Below are 12,720 nucleotides of genomic sequence, written 5' to 3'. Positions count from 1 at the left end.
AAACTCTATTTGACCTAATGTCTGGTATACTGTTTTCTTTTTTTCCTATCTATTATACTTTTTATTTGATCTCTGCCCTTTCCCCCTGCCTTATTTTTGACTCTTTAGTTCAGCAAATTTTCATTAATCTATTTATTCCCTGCCTTGAAGTCTTTGGAAGTTATATTTTCTGTTTCTATGATAATCTTACCAACAGACTCAACTCTGATGACTTCATTTTTTTTTTTTTCTAGGTCAACCCTTGAGCTCCAAGGCATGTTCAGGGTTAAAATACACCACATGTGGATAAATCCACCAGTTTCTCCAGAAACTGGGATGCTTTTATCTGTTCACTTATCAGCCTAACAGATATAACCAATAGAAAGAACATAACATATCCCTGAGTTTAGGGGAGAACCAAGAGCCCTAAGGCACATCTCCTCTGGTGATGGAATTTAATAAACTGAGTTCCATGAAATTGCCAGTGTTCATTTGGTTTTGACTCACAAAAATGGCAATTTAACGGAGTCCAGTTCAATATTTTACTTTGCCACCTTGTTATTTATTATTATTATTATTATTATTATTATTGCCTTTCTTACACTGCTTCTTCTTTGCACCCTTTTTCTGTTTCCCACTACAAATCTCTGCATCTCTCTCTCATACCCTCCTCCTTGGCTCTTGCTTTGTCTCTCTTCTGTGTCTCCAAAACTCCGGGGAAGGAAAGGGGAGACCTTGAGTCCTGAGTCAGGTACAATGTGCGGTTGCAGGCATGGTTCTGTTGGGGGACGACATGGCGTTAACGTTCTCCCTCTGAGTGACTCTGTGTAATTTACTTACCTTTTCTGTGCCTTGGTTTCTCATCTATGAAATCAGGCTCATTATGGTCCCTGCCTCGTGTTGTTGTGAAGTTTAAATCAGCTAATGTAGCTAAAGGATATAGAAAAACACGAGTGGGATTCTCAGAAACTCTGAGCTAACATCCCTGGATTAAAGTCTCCTTTTCTTTAGTTTGACAGGATGATACATTGAAAGACGCTCATCATATGTTATTGAGTGAAAAGAGGTCAAGAAACAATAATTGCAATTTCATGCTGTAAGAACAGTATCTATATTTATACATGCAAAAGAGATACAGAGAATTTCCTAGATTGTGGCTTATGTATCTCTTTGTGCCTTCTAATTTTTCTAAAGTGAATATGTATTTTGTGTAATAAACTATACTTTAAAAAATGCCTGGAGTCTGGCTTATTTATATTTTTGTTCTATGCAGCGTTTTAATTAGTGAGTTAGGACGCAGAGACTGTGTCTATAAGCCAGAGGACCGTAGGTTGATGTGGCCATTTTGATGGGGTTCAGACTGTTTGCAGACAGCTCAATTCGATGGGTAAACTCAGAGAGATTAAGAACTTGGAAACAGAAGCACAGAACCTAAAGCCATGAGCCATGGTGCGGTCACGTGCTGTAGCTCCTAGGTCAATCACGGTGCCCCGAGTGAATGAATGAGCTTAGAAGTTGGAGCCAGCATCGAACACAGACAATGAGAGGGACACGCAGCAGAGATAAGAAAACCTGCGACCCCAGAGGGAGGGGTGCGGAGGGAAGCTGCCTGAGCTCCTGATGACACCCCAGCCTATAGTTCCAGGGCCCCCAAGAGTGGGGGCTTATGGGTAACTCGTTGCAGGCAATGTTTTCCATGCAACCTCAAAATCCATTTCTCTGCTTGGGAAGTGAGCTGGAGTGTTTTTGTTTCTTGCCCACGGATGCCCAAGGAATTTCTACGGGCTGCTTACCGTGACCCTGCAGCACCCACTCTTACCAGTTGCCCCTCAAATGTATCCGATTGCTTCTGTCTGCTGGATTTTGTTCTGTTTTACAGTTGCAGAATGGGGGAGAAGAGCCTTGCTTGCGGTGGTAGCTGGAGGGTCAGCTCAGGCTTCCCGCCGTTACCAAGAACCACTGGCTCCCGTCCATCAACATAATTACCGAATCTTAAAGCACTGGAGATGGGAACAGACGTCTCACTGGGAATCGCAGTTTTGCAGAAAGAAGCAAAGTCAGGACGTGTCCCTCCGAGGCAGGGCGCGAGGGCTCCGAGCAGTGAAATAATGAGGCCAGGCCTGGCTCATGTCATTTCCCTTCATCTCTAACTGTCAATGTCAGAGTATTAAAACAGGAGTTTTCAACCCAAGAAACCTAAGCCGATTGCACGAGGCTGTGGTGATTCCCTCTAGAGGAGTCAGACAGGATGACACTTGAGGTCGCTGAAAACCCTGAGGTTAGAAGATTTTATATCCTTCCTTCCTTCCTTCCTTCCTTCCTTCCTTCCTTCCTTCCTTCCTCCCTCCCTCCCTCCCTCCCTCCCTCCCTCCTTCCTTCTTTCTTTCTTTCTTTCTTTCTTTCTTTCTTTCTTTCTTTCTTTCTTCTTTCTTTCTTTTTTAAATATAGAGGATGAAGATTTCGCTTAATGATAGAACCAGACCTAGCATAATTCCAAATTCACCATTCCAGCTACGAACTGGCTACCCATGTAGCCATGGGTAAAGGCTACCCATGTCCTCTTCCCGCCATCCCAGGGCACTCTTGTGACTTGGGGTCGTGCTTATCTTGAACCGTACCCCTTTTCCCTGCCAAAGGTATTCCAGCAGTGGGGAGACCCTGAATTGGAGCTTTGTAGGACTGACTGCGGCGTTCTTCAGGCAGACTGGTGCTGGAGAAGCGTCGCTTTTCCACGGGACACCTTGAGAGACTACAGAAGGATGCCCGGGAAGAGGTTTAAGGAACACGCGTTGTTCAATGAGGAACGCAGTTGAGAGCTCGATGTACGGGAGCCTGCATGTCATTCTGCAAGGTGATGCACTTTGCCCGTGACCTGGCCTTCTAAGTGAAAGCTGGAGATCATCTGCTCTTCTTATCTTGGCTTCTTATCTGGGTACGGAAATTGGTTCCAGTTTAAACACGAAGCAGTAGACACAGCACAGCTTTATGTCATTCACTAACCCAGAGTTATAATTATGTACATGGAGAAAGGCTGATGTTTGCCTTCATACCCTTTATTTTTAAAAAGAGAACGAGAGTCACCTAAACTAAAACAGTAGATTTTTCTTCTACTTAAAAAATGCCTACTTTAGGGGCACCTGGCTGGTTCAGTCAGTTAAGTGTCTGCCTTCAGCTTGGGTCATGATCTCAGGGTCCTGGGATCGAGCCCCATGTTGGGCTCTCTGCTCAGCGGGGAGCCTGCTTCCTCCTCTCTCTCTCTCTCTCTCTCTGCTTCCCTCTCTGCCTACTTGTGATCTCTATCTGTCAAATGAATAAATAAAATCTTTTTAAAAAACGCCTACTTTATAAGGTGATGAATGTGTGGATTCACTATTATTACTCTCTGTGCATTAAAATGGGTTTCCAAAGTATTAGTACTTGAAAAAACTATTAGCTCCAGTGGAAATGACTTCACCTATGTATGGAAAAGAATCCTCATGAATTTCTTGAAAATGTAATAATTCTTTGCTAGATGCTTAGAATATCTTATTTACTCATTTAGCCATGCATCAAAGATACATTGAACGCAAGCTCTATACCAGGCATTGTGCCAGGTCCAAAGAAGGGAAGTTTTATTATGTAATGGAACAAGTCTAGAACATTGTCCATGTGAGGGGGCCACGGAGAACCAGAGAAGTAAATAATTTGGGGGAAGAATAAAAGCGCCCAGGGACTCTGGTGAGTGTCTTCATGCTGGAAAGGTCTGGGGAGATGTGAAAGTCCTGCAGCCGACTCCTGAGTAATCAGGGGACTCTTTGTTCTGATCCCTCCTATCTAGGAGGGGCAAGGGGTACTTACGTTTAATGGGCACATGCTACAGGATAGTTACAGTATTGGATCACACACACACACACACACACACGCACACACACTTCCATATGTGTATATATTGGTTACATGCAAACATAGTAGATGACATACATTATGTATATATTTATAATATTTTGAATAATATAATAATTAACAGTGTAATCATTTTAAATGTAATTAATAATGTAATTACTTAAAATGTGATTATTGCAATCAGCCTTTGATGGAAGTCTTACTCGCCCATTTGAAGGAGGAGGGATTGAACCTCAGAGTCCCCTGTGTAAGGTCGTACATAAGAGGAAGAATGAAGATGTGTACTGAAATCTACTGAATTCCAGAATCCATTGTTTTTCCACTTATGTTGATATCCAGAGAATAAATCAATCAAAATTTTTAAAACTCAAATTTTATTTTGATATATGACATCACTTATGAGGTGTGTAAACTTGGGCGGGTTCTTTAAGTTCTCTGGGCTTCGTTGGACCATCTTTAAGATGGGATCATTGCACTCTCACTGCCTGTCTTAAAAGGTTGCTGAAAAATTCAATGAAATAAGTCCAGGTACTCAACTGTACCGAGTAATACACACAATGGTGTCATGAAAGTACAGTGCAAAAACAAGGACCCGCCATCTTATCTTTTTGATGGTGCAAGAAAACCAAAAACAATTACTTAAATTCAGCCAATGAGGTAAACAAGATCAAGAAGAAAGACAACTTTTTTTTTTTTTTATTACAACTTCAGGAAAATACAAATTAAGAAGTCTTTTTGTTTGGAACAGTGGAATGTTGATAATTGTTTAAGTTGAGTGTTTGGGTACAAGGGATTCTTACTACTTTTATGGATAATATTTCCATTTTAACAGAAGTGCAACAAATAGTTTCTTTCTTGACCACTATAGATTAGATAGGATGGTGGTTAAGAACAAGGATTCAGTAACCAGAATGCCTAGCTTCGAATCCTGTCTCTGCTGCTAACTAGCTCTGTGACCTTGAGCAACTTACTAACCTCTCTGTGCCGTGATGGCCTTATCTATAAAATGAAGTGAATATAGTACCAACATCATGGATTTTTTCAGAGAATTAAATAAGTTGATATTTGTTAAGTACTTAGTAAAGTACGTACAAGTACCTGATAAAATAAAAATCTTTTGGGTTCTGAAAAACAAGGAAAATGAGGCTCAGAAAGGTCAAGGAACTTACTCAGAGTCCCAGAGTTAGTAAGTGGCTGTGCCTGGGTTTGATTCTGGGTCAGTCAGACTCCAAACCTTGAGTCTGTGTGCCATGCTGTCTCCCAGCGGGGACCTCCTGTAATTCACCCAGGTCCTAATTTGGCAAATGATACTGTATTTACTGTAGTATTGGAGGGCTTTTCTGAAGTCTGGAGGGCTGCTGGATGAGTCAGTTTGAAGGAAGCCTGAGAAACATGCCCTTCAGAGGCCAAGAGACTTACCAGGTGTGCAGCAGGAAACACTCTCTGAGGAGCCCTAGGCTTTCTGGAAGGCTTTGCAAGTCAGATTCCTGGGGCACTGGTTTTGTGTCCCTCCCTCCACACAGATCACATAAAAGCTACCCATGTCCACGATGCTTCCTCTGTTCCAGATATTGTTCTAAGTGCTTCAGACATTGTGCAATCAGTGCACAGTTATTAATCTGGATTCTCTTGGACGACCCCCGCAAGCTCTAGAAGACTGAGTGTTCCTGCAGATTGACTACCATTATTTGCCATTGAACTGATTGTGTTAGCTCTGGTGTGAAATGAAAAACAGAACGAGGCAGATTGTGTGGGCTGCTCAGTCCTATATAAGGGTGAGAACATGACAGCGTTACCGTCCTCTCTTCAGAGTGATGTTCTCATTCTTTCTGAATCAAGTCCGCTGAGCCCATCCTACCTGTGTGACCAAGTGCCGATCTCTCATGATACCGGAAGGAGAAATAGGCACGGGAGGGGATGAAAACTTGGCCTTATTTCTTAAGGAAGAATTCATTTTTAAAAGCTTAGCTACTTCGATACAGAGGAAAATACTCATAAAAAGTACTGGTGGCACGTGTATTATCCAAGAAGCTTTCGTCCTTATTGGTTTGACTAAAGTATATTTCTGAGGTCAAAGCTCCGTGGTCAAATGCCACACTCAGATGTTTTGATGTCAGTGGTGGGATTTTTTTTTTAAAGCCTAGATCTGGATTTTATGACCCTCTCCAATCTGGTGGCCAGTCCCCTATGATCACAGGGAGGGTAGAAACACGAGCAGCAGTGCTTTGCTGAACATCGATATATTGCTTTCATCACAAGAGATGGTGGGCATTTTCCAGTTCGACTTCTTCAATGATTCTGTGTGGGAACTGTATTTACCTCCCTTCAAAAGTGGGAGAAACTGAAATCCGGGAGCTGATGAAACTTGTGTCCCACTGCATACCCAGCTAGTGGTGGGTCCAGGATCTCTATGTAAATTATTGGCAATACTTCTATTGTTGCTGATCAAACTGTAACAAATCTCTGCTGCAAAAGTTTGATGATCTTAGGTCATTGGGCTGCTCTAACAGAATACCTGAGACTGAGTGGCTTATAAACAAAAAACTATTTCTTCCAGTGCTGGAAGCTGGCAAGTCCAAGATCAAGGATGGCACTGGCAGATTCAGTGACGAATGAGGACCCCTTTCCCAATCATAGACAGTTGTCTTTTTGCTGTGTCCTCACATGACAGAGGGGGCAAGAGAACTCTCTGGGGTCTTTTTTTTTTTTTTTTAACAGAGTACTAATCTCATTCACGAGGGCTCTATCCTCATGTCCTCATCACCTCCCAAAGGCCCCACTTCCTAATACCATTACACTGAGCCTTAGGATCTAACGTGTGAATTTGGGCATGGGGCTCAAACATTCACTCTATAGACCTGATATTCATAAAAACAGACATAGCACGATACTGAAAATATGAACTTACACGTCAATGCCCCCCAACACTTTAATTCATGAAAGTAATTTAAAAACAGCCACCCTAGATCCTTAGGGAATTATACATAGCTTTTGCAAAGCTGCTCAGTGGAATGGTTTAATGCTTTAAGAAGAGATTTTCCAGTTTTTGGGGGCCATGATGAAACATTGCCAAGTTGTATCATCTGCGAATTTTTGGGATACTCAAATATAGAAGGGGAAGCCTGCTGATATGCCCAGTCCATTAGGATGACATTGCAAGAAGAAGTTAATAAGAATCTTATATATAAAATGACATTTCCTGAGATTTATGTAAAAATAGTGAATATAAATGATTATGGGGAAGACAGCTTCTTAGCAGAAAGGTTCCTTTTTCACCTAATCACCAATTATTGTAACTTGGGGGGAAGCCAGCATGGCAACTGCTAACCTTCCTTTGTCATTGAGTGTCTCTCTCTGAGAGGGACACCCACCGACTTTGTGAGGTAGCAACCGGCCAGCTGGGTCTCTGTGTTCCACACACAGGAAAGAGTTCAAGAGATGGACAGTCATCCACACCTAAGATGTATTCTGTGTGGAACTGTCCTTCCTTCCGAGAAGAACAGGCAACCATGTGAATATTCTAGAAAGAACCATAGAGGGCGCCCTGTGTGGGTTCCCAGGGAGGCTAGACCACCTTCGTGTGGTAGACTGGCGGCTATGGACATCCCCACATTCCAGAGTGAGCTCTAACAAGTCCGGAGCCTGGCTCTGCTGACCCCAGCCCTTCCCAACAGCAGGCAATGTTGCTCCGAGGTCCACTCCAGACTGTTCGCTGAGGTTTTCTTCTCCAGGTACTAATAACTAGGTGAAGCAGAGACCCAACAACCATGTCTTCTCTCCCAGTGATCTTGTGGCTCGTTTCTCCCACCTAACCCATTCATTCCTCCCCCTCAACATACTCTGGGAATTACTGTATTTTTCTCTGCGTGTTTGGGCTGATTACATATTTGTTGGTCTTGTCTCTCGTACACCCTCTTTAAAGGGTGGGGTAGGGGCCCTTCTCCACTATCCATTATCTGGAGTGTCTACTCTCAGGACTTCATGCCTGGTGGTGGGGTGGGGGGCAAGGATGGGGTAAAGGCTTGTTTACCAGCTGTTAGTGTCTCCCTGGGCTCTGTTTTCTACCCCGGGAGCTAGTCCAAGCAAACCTTTGTGGAGTCTGGTCAAGGCAGTCCAGGTCAATGCCATTCACAGATAACAAGTTTCTCCTGTGAGTGGAGCACAGGGCAAGGCTCTTTCTGTCAATAAGACGTAGTCTGTGCCTCCCAGAGCCTTCCAGAGCCTTCTGCAGCCTTTTAAGCCAGAAGAGGCATTAGTGCAACACTTTGCATCTTTGTTCTTAACAAGCTCTACCGGGTCTGATTCGTTGTAAAAGGAGTCATCAGTGAGCTGTTACCACTGATGAAGTAATGAATGGGGAAGAATTATTTTTAAAAGTAAATTTCAGTGGATTCAGACTTATTTTTCTCATAATCCTTCACAATTTTTCTAACATTAGTGATGAATGTGAAACTTTGGGATTTATGTCCCCCCCCCACCCCGAGGAACATGCCTTACTCATCCCAATGGACCAATAGAAGGATTGGCTGCTTCTGGCAGAAACATAAGGAAGACAGGTGGTGAAGCCTGTACAGCAAGCAGCTTACCAGCTCTAACCGCTGCCCCCAACCCCCATGCCTTTCTCACCTGTCCAAGAAAGCTCATCTGAATGCAAGTCGCGATGGTCATGTTATCACAGATGCCATCCAATGACGGGGAGAGGGATGTCAATTCTGATGGGGAAGGAAAGACAGCAGGTGAAGCTCTTGGAGAGGACAGACCGCAGTTGGGTCTTATAAGGCAGTCCCAACTTGGACAAAGAGCTCTGGGGCGTGGGGGCTGCCCAGCAGTAAGATTTAGGCAAAGTTGCCAGAGGGGAAAGTTTTGCAAGCGTTCAGGGTCCTATGACTAAGCTGGGGAAAATCTTGAAGGGTTCTGTGTGGAAGACAGAGGCGTCTAGACTTTACATGGTATGTAGTAAGTACCATTCACATTTTTCAAATGTGGCCCATTAGCGTGTATATTTCTATGTGCTGGGCACATAGAATAGTTCTTAAGGTGTCCTAGAAGGGTTTAGACACATGTGTCTGCTTTGGGGGGCTAGGCTTTTTTCTAATGCTCTGTTTAGAAAGAGTCCTGGCTCTAGAGCCAGCTAATTTGGGTTCAAAAACTGGCTCTATCACATATGAACCTTGGTTGGCCATGCCTCAGATTCTTTATCTGTAAAATGAGGATAATAAAACTGCTTATTTCATGGGTTTATTACAAAGTAAGTATTACTAATTAGTATTTGTTACTAATGTATTAAAATGTAAGTGCTTAGTATTAAGTGGGTTAAAATAGATCCTAGCCCAGAATAAGGGGTGAGTACCTGCTAACTGCTAAGATGATTATTATTACTATTATCTCTCCTGAGGGGCACCTGGGTGGCTCAGTCAGTTAAGCATCTGCCTTTGGCTTAGATCATGATCCCAGGGTCCCTGGGATGGAGTCCAGCATTGGGCTCCCTGCTCAATGGGAAGACTGCTTCTCCCTCTCTCTTCTCTGCTCATGCTCTCTCTCTATCTCTGTCTCAAATAAAATAAAAAAAAAATCTTAAAAAAAAAAAACCACCTGAACTACTATCTTTCCTGAGTAAGTAGGTGGGTGTTCTCTGGTTATTTCCTGATGATGTGGGCGAAATAAGACACACCCATCTTAAGGATTGAGGAGGAATCTGATCTGGGGATTTTAAGTTTGAGTAGGAATTAGATACCCCGGGCAAGAGGAAGAGGTGTGTCTGGCGCATTCTTGGGTGTTTATTGCCACTTTTCACACTCTTTCAGTCATACATTGGTTGGTGGGTTAAGGTGTTCTTTAAATTTTCTCAAGTTCCACGTGTCTATGCTCCTCATGCCTTCTTTAGGGCATCTTCCCAGTCCCTACTATTTAATACTGTATAATAATGCCTTTAAGAAATGATCCTTCTCCAGTTTTAGAAACTGTAATTGTGGCCATAAGATTTATGTCTTAGAGAGCAATTAGTCTGCACAGACAGATCTTTGCATGTTTTCTCGTTTTGAGAAACACTTTTCCCTCTGCCCCAAATCCCTTTTTCCTGTTAATTGGTCAGTAGCTGCTGGTGAGCAAATCCCCATTTACTCCACCATCTGCTTTAAAAAATGCCTGAAAATCTTTGCATAAGAGGCTTCCCTGACTTGGCCAAAAGCAACCAAGAGGGATAACATTGTTCAATTTTCCTGGTAACAGAGACCAGGAAACCATATATAAGAGAAATGGAACTCAGGAATATTTGAAATGGGTGATGGTCAAGAAAATGGTACATTCAGTCTTTGCTATTTGTTGCTTATGAATATTCTTATTTGTACTCATCCTAATATCCTCTGAAGGGGCTAAACATTGTGGACAGAGGGACTGTATGTAATGTGAGACAGATGCCCTTAAAATGGGCATAAATGTCTGCGGGGTGCCTAGGCCAGCAGAAGCAGGAGGGGCAGAGCTCAGTGAAGGACAGAGGGTCATTGGGACATGATGAGCGAGCATCTCTGGGAGATGCTCTTCATTCAGCAGTGCAGTGTCTTTCAATGACGAAAGGGCCCTGGCAGAGAAAAAGGAGGGAGGTATTTGGGAGAAATAAGAGTTACGGGTTCAAGAATCAGGGAAATGAGTGGAGAGAACTCTGAGTAAAGCAGGTTGCCCTCCATAATGTGGGTGGGCCTCGTCTAATCAGGTGAATGGCAGAAGGGAATCAAAGGCTGACCTCGTTGGAGCAAGAGGGAACTCTGCCAACAGATGACCTTTGGACTTCATCTGCAACACTGGCTCCTCGTGGTTCACCAGCAACTGCCTTTGGATGTGAATGGGACTCGCCAAGCATCGTACAGATGTGGGAGCCCGTTCTTTAAAATAAGTAAGTCTGTGTTGGGAGACTCCCGATGAGTTCAGTGGTGCAATAGGTATTTCACGTGTATCTCATTTCATTCTCTCCCCCCCCCACTTTGTTCTTAACACCATTCAACTTAATTATTCAAGGTCACATAGCTACTTGGTGGCAGAGACAATATTCAAATCAACTTCTGTCTGACTTCATTCTTTTTTTTTTCCCTCCAAATATATTCTTTTTTTTTTTTTTTAAATTTCTACCTGACTTCTGTCTGACTTCAAATCCTATATTCTGCTCACCAAAATATACTCTTTAAGACCCAGGGAGGGGCTTTAAAAAAAACCAAAAACTAAAACTTGAATCCCTGCCTTTTGGTTGGCGTGAGGATTCAAATAGAACCTAACAGGAGACTTAACTGAGGCTCAATTAACGGGCTCCCTGACTCACTGCATTGGGCTGGGCTGGACAAAACACAGCCTCGGGTCCTTGCCAGCGTGGGTTGGCTGGAATCAGGGTGACCCGATCCTTCTGAGCCTTTCGGCTTCAGTGCAAGGAGAGGTGATGTTTCTTTCCATCCCAGGTGCCTGGAAGTTCAGCTGGGAAGTCCATTATCCCACCAACAACCTGCCAAGGAGATGCTCTGCTTTTCGGGTCCTTCTCAATATTTCCTGGCGGCAGACTCCCCCTTTATCCCTGCCCCTCTCCTTTAAAATGGGGGACCTGGACCGCACAGGGGGGAAGGAAGTGAATTCAGGGTCCGAGGTGTAGGAGAGGGGCTATTGGACAGAGGCATGACAAATTCTCTCCCTTATTAATCTTCCCTACTTAGGACCGAGAAGCCGAAGTCCTGAGATAAGGAGGCAATTTTCCCGTGATTACTTTCTGACTGTTGGCAGCTTGAGTGGCAGGGACTGTAAAAACCAGAGGAGGTTTTTCCAATTGCTTTGGGCAGCAGAGTGAGTCCCCCGTTGTCACATGACTGAATTCTCCACTTCTGGAAATTAGGGCCAGCTGTTCGCCAGCCAGCAGCTGAGAAATATGGGGGCGCCCCTTGGCATATGGGAAGCATGCAATCCCACCACTCTAACTGGCTCTGGGCTCCTTTGTTGGGAAAAGAAAGGAGGAAGGAAGCATAATTTTTTTTCTCCCGTGGTTTTCTTTAAGCGGATTCTGTGATGTACCTGCAAATAAATATTCAGTATTCTTTTGTTTTGTTTTTGTTTCATTTTATTTCATTTTTTCAGTGTTCCAAGATTCATTGTTTATGCACCACACCCAGTGCTTCATGAAAGTTATACACTCCAAGGAGTGTTACATACATTAAACCCTACCAATGCAGCCATCTTGACATCTTGGCTATGTGCTCGTTCTACATCTCTGCGGGCGTGTGTGTTTCTTCTGTAGGTGAGTCCTTGTCTCCAGAAACTCAGACTTTGATCATCACCGAGGAAGCAGATTAATTATATCTTACACTGTCAAGAACCGTAAACGGGCTACATATCAAGATGATAAGAATACGGCTGAATCACAAAGTCAAACCCAACTAGAAGCTGAGAAAAGGGACAGGTTTAAAATAAAGTGGCTCGTAGAAATTGACCATCAAGCCTGGGAAAAGACACACCAGGTAAATGTAAATTAAAAGAAAGTATGAATCTTCACTTAGCAGTCAGAGGACACAAAAGCCAAGGCAAAGAACATTTAACGAAACAAAGTAGGTCACTTTGCATTCTTAAAGAGAAACCACATTTACGATCTAACAAATATGTTCCCATGGTCCATGGGACCAGGAAGATTCTTTTTCTTTCTGTTTTCCTTCTCATCCAGTACTTTGGTGAAAAAAATAACAATATTTATTTATAATGATTTTATTTTTATTTATTTTTGTTTTATTTATTTTCATTATTTTTATTTATTTATTTATTTATTTTAAATTTATTTGCTTATTATTTTATTTATTTTTTAAAAGATTTTATTTATTGGGGTGCCTGGGTGGATCA

Source organism: Lontra canadensis, unplaced genomic scaffold (genome assembly GCF_010015895.1).
Source record: "Lontra canadensis isolate GAN:19392208 unplaced genomic scaffold, GSC_riverotter_1.0 scaffold41, whole genome shotgun sequence".
Lineage (NCBI taxonomy): Eukaryota > Metazoa > Chordata > Mammalia > Carnivora > Mustelidae > Lontra > Lontra canadensis.
This window is presented reverse-complemented; position numbering follows the sequence as displayed.